The sequence below is a fragment of the Salvelinus alpinus genome, chromosome 14 (genome assembly GCF_045679555.1).
Source record: "Salvelinus alpinus chromosome 14, SLU_Salpinus.1, whole genome shotgun sequence".
In the NCBI taxonomy this organism is placed as follows: Eukaryota; Metazoa; Chordata; class Actinopteri; order Salmoniformes; family Salmonidae; genus Salvelinus; species Salvelinus alpinus.
The window spans coordinates 52,142,575-52,158,999 of NC_092099.1; positions in this window are offsets into that span (position 1 = coordinate 52,142,575).

Below are 16,425 nucleotides of genomic sequence, written 5' to 3' on the forward strand. Positions count from 1 at the left end.
ATATACAGGAGTTACCGGTACAGAGTCAATGTGGAGGCTATATACAGGGGGTACCAGTACAGAGTCAATGTGGAGGCTATATACAGGGGGTACCGGTACAGAGTCAATGTGGAGGCTATATACCGGGTGTACCGGTACAGAATCAATGTGGAGGCTATATACAGGAGGTACCGGTACAGAGTCAATGTGGAGGCTATATACAGGAGGTACCGGTACAGAGTCAATGTCAAGGCTATATACAGGAGGTACCGGTACAGAGTCAATGTGGAGGCTATATACAGGAGGTACCGGTACAGAGTCAATGTGGAGGCTATATACAGGAGGTACCGGTACAGAGTCAATGTGGAGGCTATATACAGGAGGTACCGGTACAGAGTCAATGTGGAGGCTATATACAGGGGGTACCGGTACAGAGTCAATGTGGAGAATATATACAGGGGGTACCGGTACAGAGTCAATGTGGAGGCTATATACAGGGGGTACCGGGTCAGAGTCAATGTGGAGGCTATATACAGGAGGTACCGGTACAGAGTCAATGTGGAGAATATATACAGGGGGTACCGGTACAGAGTCAATGTGGAGGCTATATACAGGGGGTACCGGGTCAGAGTCAATGTGGAGGCTATATACAGGAGGTACCGGTACAGAGTCAATGTGGAGAATATATACAGGGGGTACCGGTACAGAGTCAATGTGGAGGCTATATACAGGGGATACCGGGACAGAGTCAATGTGGAGGCTATATACAGGAGGTACCGGTACAGAGTCAATGTGGAGGCTATATACAGGAGGTACCGGTACAGAGTCAATGTGGAGGGTATATACAGGAGGTACCGGTACAGAGTCAATTTGGAGGCTATATACAGGGGGTACCGGTACAGAGTCAATGTGGAGGCTATATACAGGAGGTACCGGTACAGAGTCAATGTGGAGGCTATATACAGGGGGTACCGGTACAGAGTCAATGTGGAGGCTATATACAGGGGGTACCGGTACAGAGTCAATGTGGAGGCTATATACAGGAGGTACCGGTACAGAGTCAATGTGGAGGCTAAATACAGGAGTTACCGGTACAGAGTCAATGTGGAGGCTGTATACAGGAGGTACTGGTACAGAGTCAATGTGGAGGCTACATACAGGAGGTACCGGTACAGAGTCAATGTGGAGGCTATATACAGGAGGTACCGGTACAGAGTCAATGTGAAGGGTATATACAGGAGGTACCGGTACAGAGTCAATTTGGAGGCTATATACAGGGGGTACCGGTACAGAGTCAATGTGGAGGCTATATACAGGAGGTACCGGTACAGAGTCAATGTGGAGGCTATATACAGGGGGTACCGGTACAGAGTCAATGTGGAGGCTATATACAGGGGGTACCGGTACAGAGTCAATGTGGAGGCTATATACAGGAGGTACCGGTACAGAGTCAATGTGAAGGGTATATACAGGAGGTACCGGTACAGAGTCAATTTGGAGGCTATATACAGGGGGTACCGGTACAGAGTCAATGTGGAGGCTATATACAGGAGGTACCGGTACAGAGTCAATGTGGAGGCTATATACAGGGGGTACCGGTACAGAGTCAATATGGAGGCTAAATACAGGAGTTACCGGTACACAGTCAATGTGGAGGCTATATACAGGAGGTACCGGTACAGAGTCAATGTGGAGAATATATACAGGGGGTACCGGTACAGAGTCAATGTGGAGGCTATATACAGGGGGTACCGGGTCAGAGTCAATGTGGAGGCTATATACAGGAGGTACCGGTACAGAGTCAATGTGGAGAATATATACAGGGGGTACCGGTACAGAGTCAATGTGGAGGCTATATACAGGGGGTACCGGGACAGAGTCAATGTGGAGGCTATATACAGGAGGTACCGGTACAGAGTCAATGTGGAGGCTATATACAGGAGGTACCGGTACAGAGTTAATGTGGAGGCTAAATACAGGAGTTACCGGTACAGAGTCAATGTGGAGGCTATATACAGGAGGTACCGGTACAGAGTTAATGTGGAGGCTGTATACAGGAGGTACCGGTACAGACTCAATGTGGAGGCTACATACAGGAGGTACCGGTACAGAGTCAATGTGGAGGCTATATACAGGAGGTACCGGTACAGAGTCAATGTGGAGGGTATATACAGGAGGTACCGGTACAGAGTCAATGTGGAGGCTATATACAGGGGGTACCGGTACAGAGTCAATGTGGAGGCTATATACAGGAGGTACCGGGTCAGAGTCAATGTGGAGGCTATATACAGGAGGTACCGGGTCATGGTCAATGTGGAGGCTGTATACAGGAGGTACCGGGTCAGAGTCAATGTGGAGGCTATATACAGGGGGTACCGGGTCAGAGTCAATGTGGAGGCTATATACAGGGGGTTCTGGTACAGAGTCAATGTGGAGGCTATATACAGGGGGTACCAGTACAGAGTCAATGTGGAGGCTATATACAGGGGGTACCGGTACAGAGTCAATGTGGAGGCTATATACAGGGTGTACCGGTACAGAGTCAATGTGGAGGCTATATACAGGAGGTACCGGGTCAGAGTCAATGTGGAGGCTATATACAGGGGGTACCGGGTCAGAGTCAATGTGGAGGCTATATACAGGGGGTTCTGGTACAGAGTCAATGTGGAGGCTATATACAGGGGGTTCTGGTACAGAGTCAATGTGGAGGCTATATACAGGGGGTTCTGGTACAGAGTCAATGTGGAGGCTATATACAGGGGGTACCGGGTCAGAGTCAATGTGGAGGCTATATACAGGGGGTTCTGATACAGAGTCAATGTGGAGGCTATATACAGGGGGTACCGGTACAGAGTCAATGTGGAGGCTGTACACAGGAGGTACCGGTACAGAGTCAAACCTCTCCTCACACACCCTCCTCTCCCCTCCCCTCCTTTCCTCACCCACCCACCCACCTCTCCTTTCCTCACCCATCTCTCCTCTCCTCACCCACCCACCTACTTCTCCTCTCCTCACCCACCTCTCCTCTCTTCACCCAGCCACCTCTCCTCTCCTCACCCACCTCTCCTCTCCTCAGTCTCCTCCCCCCCTCAGTCTCCTCTCCTCAGTCTCCTCTACATTCCTCTCCTCACCCAGCTCTCCTCTCCTCAGTCTCCTCCCCCCCTCAGTCTCCTCTCCTCAGTCTCCTCTACATTCCTCTCCTCCCCCACCTTCCTCTCCTCAGTTTCCTCTCCTCTACTTTCCTCCCCCACCCTCCTCTCATCTCCTCAGTTTCCTCTCCTCTACTTTCCTCCCCCACCCTCCTCTCATCTCCTCAGTCTCTTCTCCTCTACTTTCCTCCCCCACCCTTCTCTCCTCTCCTTGCATCTCTAGTCCACACGTTTCTCCATTATCATGCAGACTGTGTGCTAGTCCGTCCCTCCTCTGTGTACAACACGCCCCACAATGTCTGGTTCTGTGCCTGTCGCCCAGCCAGCCAGACAGACAGTAAGTAATATGCAAAACCTCACTCTTCACTCCCGTCCTCTGTGTCCTCTGCCCTTGCCTTCTGCTGATTGTGTAAGCGTCGGACAACCCTTGTCACTAATACCAAGCGATTATGGCCAATGCCAAACGCTGGGACCCTGGGACGTCTACAAGCAATGGGAGACTGAAGACTCTCCTGTGTGTTCTCAGCCAGAGTGACGGACTGAGTGACAACTCTTCAAATGGCATCCAAGCAGTTCAGTGTTTTGGGCTGGGGTCCAGCATTGGTGTGACTTCAAAGGTCCCAGCCCAGCCAGCATCTGGAGGAGAGTAGACCAGGTGTGGATCACAGACACACACACACACACACCTCGCACGCACGTGCACACGCACACTGCCCCCACACATACCCCCAAGAGGAAAGAGTCAATAGTCCCCTTTTATCAAAACCTGGATTTGTCTTAATCAACGCCATGTCTCTGACCCCACACCCTCACTGAAGGACCTGGATGAAACCAGGGGATCACCTCTGTCACTACTAGATCACCGCTATTGGGAAGGCCCCATCATGACCTTCATCTTCAACCCCTAGCTGAGCCCTCTGATTGGCTCTTCTTTTGCATATTCAGATCCAGTGATTAACATGTCTAATGCCTCTCTGACACTTCATCGAGTCTGAGGCAGATAGAAAGAAGGGAGGAGAGGAGGAGGAGAGAAGGAGAGGAGAGACGGGGGTGTTTGCTGGAAGAAGTGTGAAATCTGCTAATTAACGTGACTTCCCTTTGATCCGGGGAGAATTCACACATGACATCTGAATTGGACTGAGCAAAGGGAGGAGCAGAGGAGGGAGGAGGAGGTGCAGGGGGAGACACAGAGGAGGGAGGAGGAGGTGAAGGGGGAGACACAGAGGAGGGAGGAGGAGGTGAAGGGGAAGACAGAGGAGGGAGGAGGAGGTGCAGGGGGAGACGCAGAGGAGGGAGGAGGAGGTGCAGGGGGAGACACAGAGGAGGGAGGAGGAGGTGAAGGGGAAGACAGAGGAGGGAGGAGGAGGTGCAGAGGGGCCCAGCCCTGCATTGGGTTGACCCCTGACTGCCAAGACAGAGAGGGGCGTACGCCACAGCTCCACTAGGCTAAGCAAAAACTAACACCATCCTCTCCCTCCCCTACTGATTGCTCCCCCTTTCCCTCCCCTACTCTGTTGTCAAGCCTGCCCCATGTAGTATAACGTAGGTCTGCCATACGGTGCCATGCGGTGCCACCCGGTGTCATGCGGTGCCATACGGTGCCATGCGGTGTCATGCGGTGCCATGCGGTGTCATGCGGTGCCATGCGGTGCCATACGGTGTCATGCGGTGCCATGCGTGCCATGCGGTGCCATGCGTGCCATGCGGTGCCATGCGGTGTCATGCGGTGTCATGCGGTGTCATGCGGTGTCATGCGTGCCATGCGGTGCCATGCGGTGTGGTAACCTCTCTGTGTGCCTCTGTGTCTGATAACAAACACACCATTTCCTCTTGTCCGTGTACTTTACACCCCTGCACTTTCCATTTTGACCTCTCCCAAAATAATTATACAATGTCTCCAAATTATTCTGCTCTTTATTATCTGAAGCCTCCACTCACTGTTCTTTCTACATCTGCTAGTCAACACCCGCCTCAGGAGTCTTCCTCCAAGCCTCTCTTCATCCCTCCTAGCCTTACCTCTCTGTTTATCCCTCCATCTCCCTCTTTCTGTTTATCCCTCTCTCTCTCTCTCTCTCTCCTCAGTCACTTCTCAGGCCACGACAGGGGGACAGGTGGGGACCAGGCCCGTCAGGCCTTGGACGGGCCACCCCGTCCCCCCTTTCACTCCCCTCCCGCTCGCCTCCCAGTCCCACAGATGGCCCACACGGGCCACTGCCTGCCTGCCTGCAGAGTGGATGTTGTTGTCGTGTGCACTCAGGCACACTTGATTAGAGGAAGAGGACACATCTCTTCCTCACATACGGGGCTCAACCAAAACAACCCACCTGCTTTTCTTTCAAGTCAGACACTCAGGACAGATTGGATGGTGAAGGGCAGTGGAGGGGGGCCGGATTGTCAGTTGTGATTATTCTTCATTTTGTGTGTGTGTGTGTGTGTGTATGTGTGTGTGCGTGTGCATGCGCGCGTGCGTGTGTGTGTGTGTGTGTGTGTGTGTGTGTGTGTGTGTGTGTGTGTGTGTGTGTAAAAGCCTTCAGAGTTCAGCTCGGGCTTTATCCCCCTCCCTGTGTCCTCCTCATCCAGTGCATTGTGTGACAGGAAGATCAAATCAAATTTTATTGGGCACATACACATGGTTAGCATGTTGATGTTAATGCGAGTGTAGCGAAATGCTTGTGCTTCTAGTTCCGACCGTGCAGTAATATCCAACAAGTAATCTAACAATTTCACAACAACTACCTTATACACACAAGAGTAAATCAATGAATAAGAATATGTACATATAAATATATGGATGAGCGATGGCCGAACAGCATAGGTGCAGTAGATGGTATAGAGTACAGTATATACATATGAGATGAGTAATGTAGGGTATGTAAACATTATATAAAGTGGCATTGTTTACGTGACTAGTGATACATTTATAAGATCCAATTATTAATTATTAAAGTGGCTAGAGATTGTTAGAGATTGTATGTTGGCAGCAACCACTCAATGTTAGTGATGGCTGTTTAACAGTCTGATGGCCTTGAGATAGAAGCTGTTTAACAGTCTCTCGGTCCCAGCTTTGATGCACCTGTACTGCCCTCGCCTTCTGGATGATAGCGGGGTGAACAGGCAGTGGCTCGGGTGGTTGTTGTCCTTGATGATCTTTTTGGCCTTCCTGTGACATCGGGTGGTGTAGGTGTCCTGGAGGGCAGGTAGTTTGCCCCCGGTGATGCGTTGTGCAGACCTCACTACGCTCTGGAGAGCCTTACGGTTGTGGGCAGAGCAGTTGCCGTACCAGGCGGTGATACAGCCCGACAGGATGCTCTCGATTGTGCATCTTTAAAAGTTTGTGAATGTTTTTGGTGACAAGCCAAATTTCTTCAGCCTCCTGAGGTTGTGATGTGTGATGTGTACGCCGAGGAAATTAAAACTTTCCACCTTCTCCACTGCTGTCCCGTTGATGTGGATAGGGGGGTGCTCCCTCTGCTGTTTCCTGAAGTCCACGATCATCTCCTTTGTTTTGTTGACGTTGAGTGTGAGGTTATGTGTACCAAACTCACTAAAAGTGGCAGTAATAAAGCCTCTCTTGAAAAAGCCAAACCTTGACCCAGAAAATATAAAAAACTATCGGCCTATATCGAATCAATCAATCAAGTCAATCAAGTTTATTTTATATAGCCCTTCGTACATCAGCTAATATCTCGAAGTGCTGTACAGAAACCCAGCCTAAAACCCCAAACAGCAAGCAATGCAGGTGTAGAAGCACGGTGGCTAGGAAAAACTCCCTAGAAAGGCCAAAACCTAGGAAGAAACCTAGAGAGGAACCAGGCTATGAGGGGTGGCCAGTCCTCTTCTGGCTGTGCCGGGTGGAGATTATAACAGAACTATGCCAAGATGTTCAAAATGTTCATAAGTGACAAGCATGGTCAAATAATAATCATGAATAATTTTCAGTTGGCTTTTCATAGCCGATCATTAAGAGTTGAAAACAGCAGGTCTGGGACAGGTGGCGGTTCCATAACCGCAGGCAGAACAGTTGAAACTGGAATAGCAGCAAGGCCAGGTGGACTGGGGACAGCAAGGAGTCATCATGCCCGGTAGTCCTGACGTATGGTTCTAGGGCTCAGGTCCTCCGAGAGAGAGAAAGAAAGAGAGAAGGAGAGAAATAGAGAGAGCCAAGATTTTCAAAATGTTCATAAATGACAAGCATGGTCAAATAATAATCAGGACTAAATGTCAGTTGGCTTTTCATAGCCGATCATTAAGAGTTGAAAACAGCAGGTCTGGAACAGGTAGGGGTTCCATAACCGCAGGCAGAACAGTTGCAACTGGAATAGCAGCAAGGCCAGGCGGACTGGGGACAGCAAGGAGTCATCATGCCCGGTAGTCCTGACGTATGGTCCTAGGGCTCAGGTTCTCCGAGAGAGAGAAGGAAAGAGAGAACGAGAGAATTAGAGAGAGCATACTTAAATTCACACAGGACACTGGATAAGACAGGAGAAGTACTCCAGGTATAACCAACTGACCCTAGCCCCCTGACACATAAACTACTGCAGCATAAATACTGGAGGCTGAGACAGGAGGGGTCAGGAGACACTGTGGCCCCATCCGATGATACCCCCGGACAGGGCCAAACAGGAAGGATATAACCCCACCCACTTTGCCAAAGCACAGCCCCCGCACCACTAGAGGGATATCTTCAACCACCAACTTACAATCCTGAGACAAGGCCGAGTATAGCCCACAAAGATCTCCACCACAGCACAAACCAAGGGGGGGCGCCAACCCAGACAGGAAGATCACGTCAGTAACTCAACCCACTCAAGTGACGCACCCCTCCTAGGGACGGCATGAAAGAGCACCAGTAAGCCAGTGACTCAGCCCCTGTAATAGGGTTAGAGGCAGAGAATGGAATCTTCCATTCCTCTCAAAAAAAATTGAAAAAGCTGTTGCGCAGCAACTCACTGCCTTCCTGAAGACAAACAATGTATACGAAATGCTTCAGTCTGGTTTTAGACCCCATCATAGCATTGAGACTGCACTTGTGAAGGTGGTAAATTACCTTTTAATGGCGTCAGACCGAGGCTCTGCATCTGTCCTCGTGCTCCTAGACCTTAGTGCTGCTTTTGATACCATCGATCACCACATTCTTTTGGAGAGATTGGAAACCCAAATTGGTCTACACAGACAAGTTCTGGCCGGGTTTAGATCTTATCTGTCGGAAAGATATCAGTTTGTCTCTGTGAATTGATTGTCCTCTGACAAATCAACTGTACATTTCGGTGTTCCTCAAGGTTCCGTTTTGGGACCACTATTGTTTTCACTATATATTTTACCTCTTGGGGATGTCATTCGAAAACATAATGTTAACTTCTATGCGGATGACACACAGCTGTACATTTCAATGAAACACGGTGAAGACCCAAAATTGCCCTCGCTAGAAGCCTGTGTTTCAAGACATAAAGAAGTGGATGGCTGCAAACTTTCTACATTTTAAACTCGTACAAAACAGAGATGCTTGTTCTAGGTCCCAAGAAAAAAAAGAGATCTTCTGTTGAATCTGACAATTAATCTTGATGGTTGTACAGTCGTCTCAAATAAAACTGTGAAGGACCTCGGCGTTACTCTGGACCCTAATCTCTCTTTTCACGAACATATCAAGACTGTTTCAACGACAGCTTTTTTCCATCTACGTAACATTGCAAAAATCTGAAACTTTCTGTCCAAAAATGATGCATAAAAAGTAATCCATGCTTTTGTTACTTCTAGGTTAGACTACTGCAATGCTCTACTTTACGGCTACCCGGATAAAGCACTAAATAAACTTCAGTTAGTGCTAAATACAGCTGTTAGAATCCTGACTAGAACCAAAAAATGTGATCTTATTACTCCAGTGCTAGCCTCCCTACACTGGCTTCCTGTTAAGGCAAGGGCTGATTTCAAGGTGTTATTGCTAACCTACAAAGCATTACATGGGCTTGCTCCTACCTATCTTTCCGATTTGGTCCTGCCGTACATACCTACACGTACGCTACGGTCACAAGACGCAGGCCTCCTAATTGTCCCTAGAATTTCTAAGCAAACAGCTGGAGGCAGGGCTTTCTCCTATAGAGCTCCATTTTTTTGGAATGGTCTGCCTACCCATGTGAGAGACGCAGACTCGGTCTCAACCTTTAAGTTTTTACTGAAGACTCATCTCTTCAGTGGGTCATATGATTGAGTGTAGTCTGGCCCAGGAGTGTGAAGGTGAATGGAAAGGCTCTGGAGCAACGAACTACCCTTGCTGTCTCTGCCTGGCCGGTTCCCCTCTCTCCACTGGGATTCTCTGCCTCTAACTCTATTACAGGGGCTGAGTCACTGGCTTACTGGTGCTCTTTCATGCCGTCCCTAGGAGTGGTGTGTCACTTGAGTGGGTTGAGTCACTGACGTGATCTTCCTGTCTTGGTTGGCGCCCCCCCTTGGGTTGTGCCGTGGCGGAGATCTTTGTGGTCTATACTCGGCTTTGTCTCAGGATGGTAAGTTGGTGGTTGAAGATATCCCTCTAGTGGTGTGGGGGCTGTGCTTTGGCAAAGTGGGTGGGGTTATATCCTTCCTGTTTGGCCCTGTCCGGGGGTATCATCGGATGGGGCCACAGTGTCTCCTGACCCTGTCAGAGCTGCTAGGAGTACTGGGTGGAGGAGTCAAGCGCAGAGAGCAGGTATTCAAGAACGTGGATTTATTTCCTGTAGACAGGGAAAACGATCATGCCCAAACACACGGGCGCATGAAAATACCAGTCCAAAACACACAGGACTAAACTGTCCGGAAAATATAGAATCCACAATAAAAATCCAACACCAAATAACAGAGAACAAGCCCGCACAAAAGCCAGCGGGCCTACTGCCCTTAAATAGCCTACCCACAAAACTAAACACAAAACAGGTGCACCCAATCAGCCCAAACTAACAGAAACAAAAAGAAGAGAATCGATGGCAGCTAGTAGGCCGGGTGACGACGACCGCCGAGCGCCGCCCGAACAGGAAGAGGCACCATCTTCGGCGGGATTCGTGACAGACCCCTCCTGTCTCAGCCTCCAGTATTTATGCTGCAGTAGTTTATGTGTCGGGGGGCTAGGGTCAGTTGGTTATATCTGGAGTACTTCTCCTGTCTTATCCGGTGTCCTGTGTGAATTTAAGTATGCTCTCTCTAATTCTCTCTTTCTCTCTTTCTTTCTCTCTCTCGGAGGACCTGAGCCCTAGGACCATGCCTCAGGACTACCTGGCATGATGACTCCTTGCTGTCCCAAGTCCACCTGGCCGTGCTGCTGCTCCAGTTTCAACTGTTCTGCCTGCGGCTATGGAACCCTGACCTGTTCACCGGACGTGCTACCTGTACCAGACCTGCTGTTTTCAACTCTCTAGAGACTGCAGGAGCGGTAGAGATACTCTTAATGATCGGCTATGAAAAGCCAACTGACATTTACTCCTGAGGTGCTGACTTGCTGCACCCTCGACAACTACTGTGATTATTATTATTTGACCATGCTGGTAATTTATGAACATTTGAACATCTTGGCCATGTTCTGTTATAATCTCCACCCGGCACAGCCAGAAGAGGACTGGCCACCCCTCATAGCCTGGTTCCTCTCTAGGTTTCTTCCTAGGTTTTGGCCTTTCTAGGGAGTTTTTCCTAGCCACCGTGCTTCTACACCTGCATTGCTTGCTGTTTGGGGTTTTAGGCTGGGTTTCTGTACAGCACTTTGAGATATCAGCTGATGTAAGAAGGGCTATATAAATACATTTGATTTGATTTGATTTGATTTGTATGTGTCACGGAAATTAGAGTAGCAATGATCCAGAATATTGCCAGCCCGGGTCGCTCATTTGATATGCTGACAAAATTTAGGGAGCCTTGTTTTCAGGTTAGCCTTGTTAAAATCCCCAGATACAATAAATGCAGCCACGGGATATGTGGTTTCCAGTTTACATAGAGTCCAATGAAGTTCTTTCAGGGCCGTCGAGGTGTCTGCTTGGGGGGGATATACACGGCTGTGATTATAATCGAAGATAATTCTCTTGGTAGATAATGCGGTCGGCATTTGATTGTAAGGAATTCTAGGTCAGGTGAACAAAAGGACTTGAGTTCCTGTATGGTGTTATGATCACACCACGACTTAATCATAAGGCATACACCCCCGAGAGACTGGACATTGGCGAGTAGAATACTCGGGAGCGGTGAGCGATGTGCCCGTCTACGGAGCCTGACCAAAAGACCGGTCCATCTGCCCCTTCTGCGGCGCCGTTGTTTTGGGTCGCCTACTGGGATCCGATCCATTGTCCTGGGTGGCGGTCCGAACAGAGGATCCGCTTCGGGAAAGTCGTATTCCTGGTCGTAATGTTGGTAAGTTGACGTTGCTCTTATATCCAATAGTTCCTCCTGGCTGTATGTAATAAGACTTAAGATTTCAAGATAGCAGTGTAAGAAATAATACGTAAAAAAACAAAATACTGCAGAGTTTCCTAAGAACGCGAAGTGAGGCGTCCAACTCTGTCGGCACCAAATCTCCCTCAGTTCCCAGCACTGCAGTGTGTTGTAGTGCATCACCTGGCATGTCCCCCACCTCTCTATCTTTTGCACTGTGTTAGTTCCCAACGCCGTCACCTTAACACAGCATTTATCAGCCCTGTTTATAACCATGCACAGCCTGTCACGTGACGCCTCGTGAATATCACCATGCCACTAGTGGTGTACCTACCTAGAGTAGTATACACAACACAAAGCATCTCCCTTGCCTGTAGCTTTGATGGTGCAGCTCAACACACCATGATTGGATACAGAGTCAGTGTTTAATCGCCAAGGCGACGAGAGAGAGGGAGAGAGAGCGAGAGAGAGAGAGGAGAAGAGCTAGACAATGGCATTGTAACTCAAAGTAGCTAGCTGGCCTGGACAGCCCCTATCTATCGTCTTTTAGGGAACAGAAAAATCTGTATGTGCTGTCAGATCTGTGGCAGGCTGTCTTGGCCAGATTACGAACAGTGTGTGTGTGTGTGTGTGTGTGTGTGTGTGTGTGTGTGTGTGTGTGTGTGTGTGTGTGTGTGTGTGTGTGTGTGTGTGTGTGTGTGTGTGTGTGTGTGTGTGTGTGTGTGTGTGTGTGTGTGTGTGTGTGTGTGTGTGTGTGTGTGTGTGATTGAGGACAGTATATCCGCATTGGGCTGTGTCTACATGTCAAGTTTCACCCAGTGGAAACACATTAGAGACTTCCTCTCATTTATCTCCTCCAGATCCTCCTGTCTGTAATAGACTGGTCTGCTGCTGTAGCTCTACTTCTGGTCTGACTGAAACGCAGGATGTATGGAGAAGTGTGAGGAGAGAGACCCAGGCTGTATCCCAAATGTCACTCTACTCCCTCCATAGGGCTAGGGCTCTGGTCAAAACGTACGTACAGTACCTTTTGTCTACGAATTCTTGTCAGGCCATAAAGTGTCCAATAACTTCCTGTGTCACCAAGGTACACCTTCTGTAACAATGTCTAACTGTCCACTAAAACACAGCAGCTGTATTGAACAACAACATTTTTTGTTTCCTTTTTAAACGCCAACTGTCCCCTTCAGCACTGAATGTCACTTCCTGGTTGGCTCTGTGTTTCATTTTGTGACTCTAATGCATTCCTTTCTACCGGGGTCAGAGCAGGAAGGAAGTTGAATATTTCAAATTATTGGTAAAATCTCAGATAGAGGAGTTTGTAATTAAAACCTGCTCATCACAAGGGGGAGGGGGCTTCTATAGGTCACATGTCCATCTGCTACCTGGCGGTCACACACCCGCCCCAACCGTCCGTCCATCCTTCCATCCATCCCCCAACCGTACATCCATTCATCCACCCATCTGCTAGCTTCAGCTCAGAGGGTTAAAACCCTCAACAATCTAGCTTGGACCTTAGTGTTCTAGTTGTACATACTGCTGACGGAGAGGAAGAGGATACTGAACCAAGTCACAGATATTATTTACAATCTGGTTCTGTGGGATATCTCACCAGTCCTCCTGTCTTTTATTCATGTTGCCATGGTACCCTTATGTATATTTAACGTCTTTATATAACGGACATGTTTATACTGTGATGAAGGTAAACCCAGTGTGTGTGTGTGTGTGTGTGTGTGTGTGTGTGTGTGTGTGTGTGTGTGTGTGTGTGTGTGTGTGTGTGTGTGTGTGTGTGTGTGTGTGTGTGTGTGTGTGTGTGTGTGTGTGTGTGTGTGTGTGTGTGTGTGATGGCTGGGTCTGGGGATGGTGACAGATTGTCACAGGTTAGAGGGGAGTGTTGCCGGGATAACACCCTCATGGCCATGCATGAGCACGACACGAATGACATATCAGCGAAGCTAAAGGCTGCTCACACACACACACACACACACACACACACACACACACACACACACACACACACACACACACACACACACACACACACACACACACACACACACACACACACACACACAGAGAGAGACCGACACACACCCACACACACACACACACACACACACAGACAGACACACACACACCCAGAGACAGACACACACACACACACACACATCCAGAGACAGACACACACACACCCAGAGACAGACACACACACACACACACACACACACACACACAGAGACAGACACACACACACCCAGAGACAGACACACACACACACACACACATCCAGAGACAGACACACACACACACATACACAGCATACAGCACACACAACTTTCCCCTCTGCATCTATTCTATTGGCTTTAAAAATACCCCCTTTCTGTCTATCTGTCTGCCTGCCTGCCAGTCTGCCTGCCTGTCTGTCTGCCATTGCCAGGCTTGTACTGCACAGCACGTCCCTCACAAGCCCGCAAACACTCATTTCTGGGTCAATTTGTCCCTGGCCGCACAGACACAATCAAAAGATGGTGTTGGCATCAATAGACATTGTGGGGATTGACTGTCCATGATCTAAATGGCTTTGGATCTCACTGAGCATTAACACTGAGTGACCTAATGGACAATAAGCTACTGAATGAGGCCCATCGAAGTGAGGATGCACTGGGCCAACTCAGCCACAGATAGTGTATTTCCAAGTCAATGACCATTGAAGTGGGCTCTATGAAATGGACATGACGTGGACATTGGACAACAAAGCTAAATTAAGGACCACATAGTTTTCCTCTAGCTTTTCCAGGGCCTTCAGCACCATTAGCTGGTCTGCTCACACTAACAGTGCTGATGCACAGAGAGTGATGTCATTACACAGACAAAGCAGGGAACCAAGAGACATGTCTAAGGCCTAAGATTGGTCCTGGAAGTGTCTGTCTGTCTGTCTGTCTGTCTGTCTGTCTGTCTGTCTGTCTGTCTGTCTGTCTGGCTGTCTGGCTGTCTGGCTGTCTGGCTGGCTGTCTGGCTGTCTGGCTGTCTGTCTGTCTGGCTGTCTGGCTGTCTGGCTGTCTGTCTGTCTGTCTGGCTGTCTGTGGCCCCAGAGATAGGGCTTTTGTCTGCTGAGAGAGCACACCTGTTTTAAAGGGCCATGTCTGTCTGTAGATGTGGCCCCTAAGAGAAGGCATCTGATTATAAGGCCCTTGGTCCCTGAGAGAGGGCACCAGGTTCCATAGGGGCCATGCATTATGACTCGCCCGCATTTCCATGCCACCTCCTTCTCTTCCTCTTGCACCGCAGTAAAAATAGAACCAACGAATGGCAGGCAGGCAGACAGGCAGACAGGCAGACAGACAGACAGACAGACAGACAGGCAGGCAGACTGGCAGGCAGACTGGCAGGCAGACAGACAGACAGACAGACAGACAGACAGACAGACAGACAGACAGACAGACAGACAGACAGACAGACAGACAGACAGACAGACAGACAGACAGACAGACAGACAGACAGGCAGGCAGGCAGGCAGGCAGGCAGACTGAGGGAGCTTTGGCTTCGTTGTTTACGACACCCCTCCTACCACTTTCTCTTGTTCCTCACTCCCTCCCTCCCTCCATCTCTTCCTCTCCCTCTCTCCCTCCTGAGCATGGTTATTGCTCTTGTTATATTCCTCCCTCTTATCCTCGGCGGAGAAAGAGTGACGAGAGAAGAGAAGGAGGCTGCGTCACTCTGGAGGACAGAGGCCTTAGATGTCAGAGATGCCTCGTCTCCGTCTTTTTATTGCCTGCTTAATAAAATGCCTCTGGTGTCTCCCTCCCTCCCTCGTGTGCTTGCCTTGCCTCTACTCTACTGCACTGTGGAAGAGGGAAAGAGAGGAATCCTAAGAAAATATGTGTCTCTTGGTGTCTAGTCCTGCTGTGCTTTCTGTGTTATGTCTGCATATACAGTGCAAAGGAGAGGAGAGGAGAGGAAAGGACACCTCGTTGGGAACTATGGTGTGTAGGGGCAATACGAGAATATTTCCCAGCATGCATTGTGGGCTCTGAGCGTTTACAGTGTCCAACGGCAGGTGGGCAGTGTATCAATATTACATGTTTCTCAAAACAAAAGCAAGGAAGACTCATCCTGCACTGGTGAAAGTAGTAACTGCTTCTAGTTACATTACTGCATGAAATAATGGAGTGCCTATCCTATGACAGTCAGGCCGCCTGGAATCCTTTGAGCCTACGCATCAATAACAGCAGCGCCACTGTTGAAACACACAGAGAGGAATAGAAGGAAGAAGAGAAAGACAGACAGACAGAGAGAGAGAGAGAGAGAGAGAGAGAGAGAGATATGTTTATTTATTTTCCCTTTTGTACTTTAACTATTTGCACATCGCTACACTATATATAGCCATAATATCACATTTGAAATGTCTCTATTCCTTTGGTGTGTAATGTTTACTGTATTTTTTTTATTGTTTATTTAACTTTAGTTTATTATCCATTACAATTGCTTTGGCAATGTAAACATATGTTTCCCATGCCAATAAAGCCCTTTTAATTGATTTGAGATTGAGAGAGAGACTGACACCCCTATCAGATCACAGCAAAATCACACTCTACTTGAACAGAGCTATGCTCAATCATGAGGCATCAAAGCCAAAGGAACTGGATAATATTAAGAAATGCTCTAACTGAGAACTGATGCACTTCCACAAGTGAATGAAGACAGTTCCCAGCTAGCACATAACGTTATTAGAACCATATGTTTCATGGAGCTTGGTTAGAGCCTGGTTGTCCTATGGTTATTTTGCACATAACCTTCCCGCAACTTTCTGGGAATCAAATCAAATTCACATGCGCCAAATACAACAGCTTGACGTAGAATGCTTACTTACAAGCCCTTAACCAACAATGCAGTTTCAAGAAAAATAGAAGTT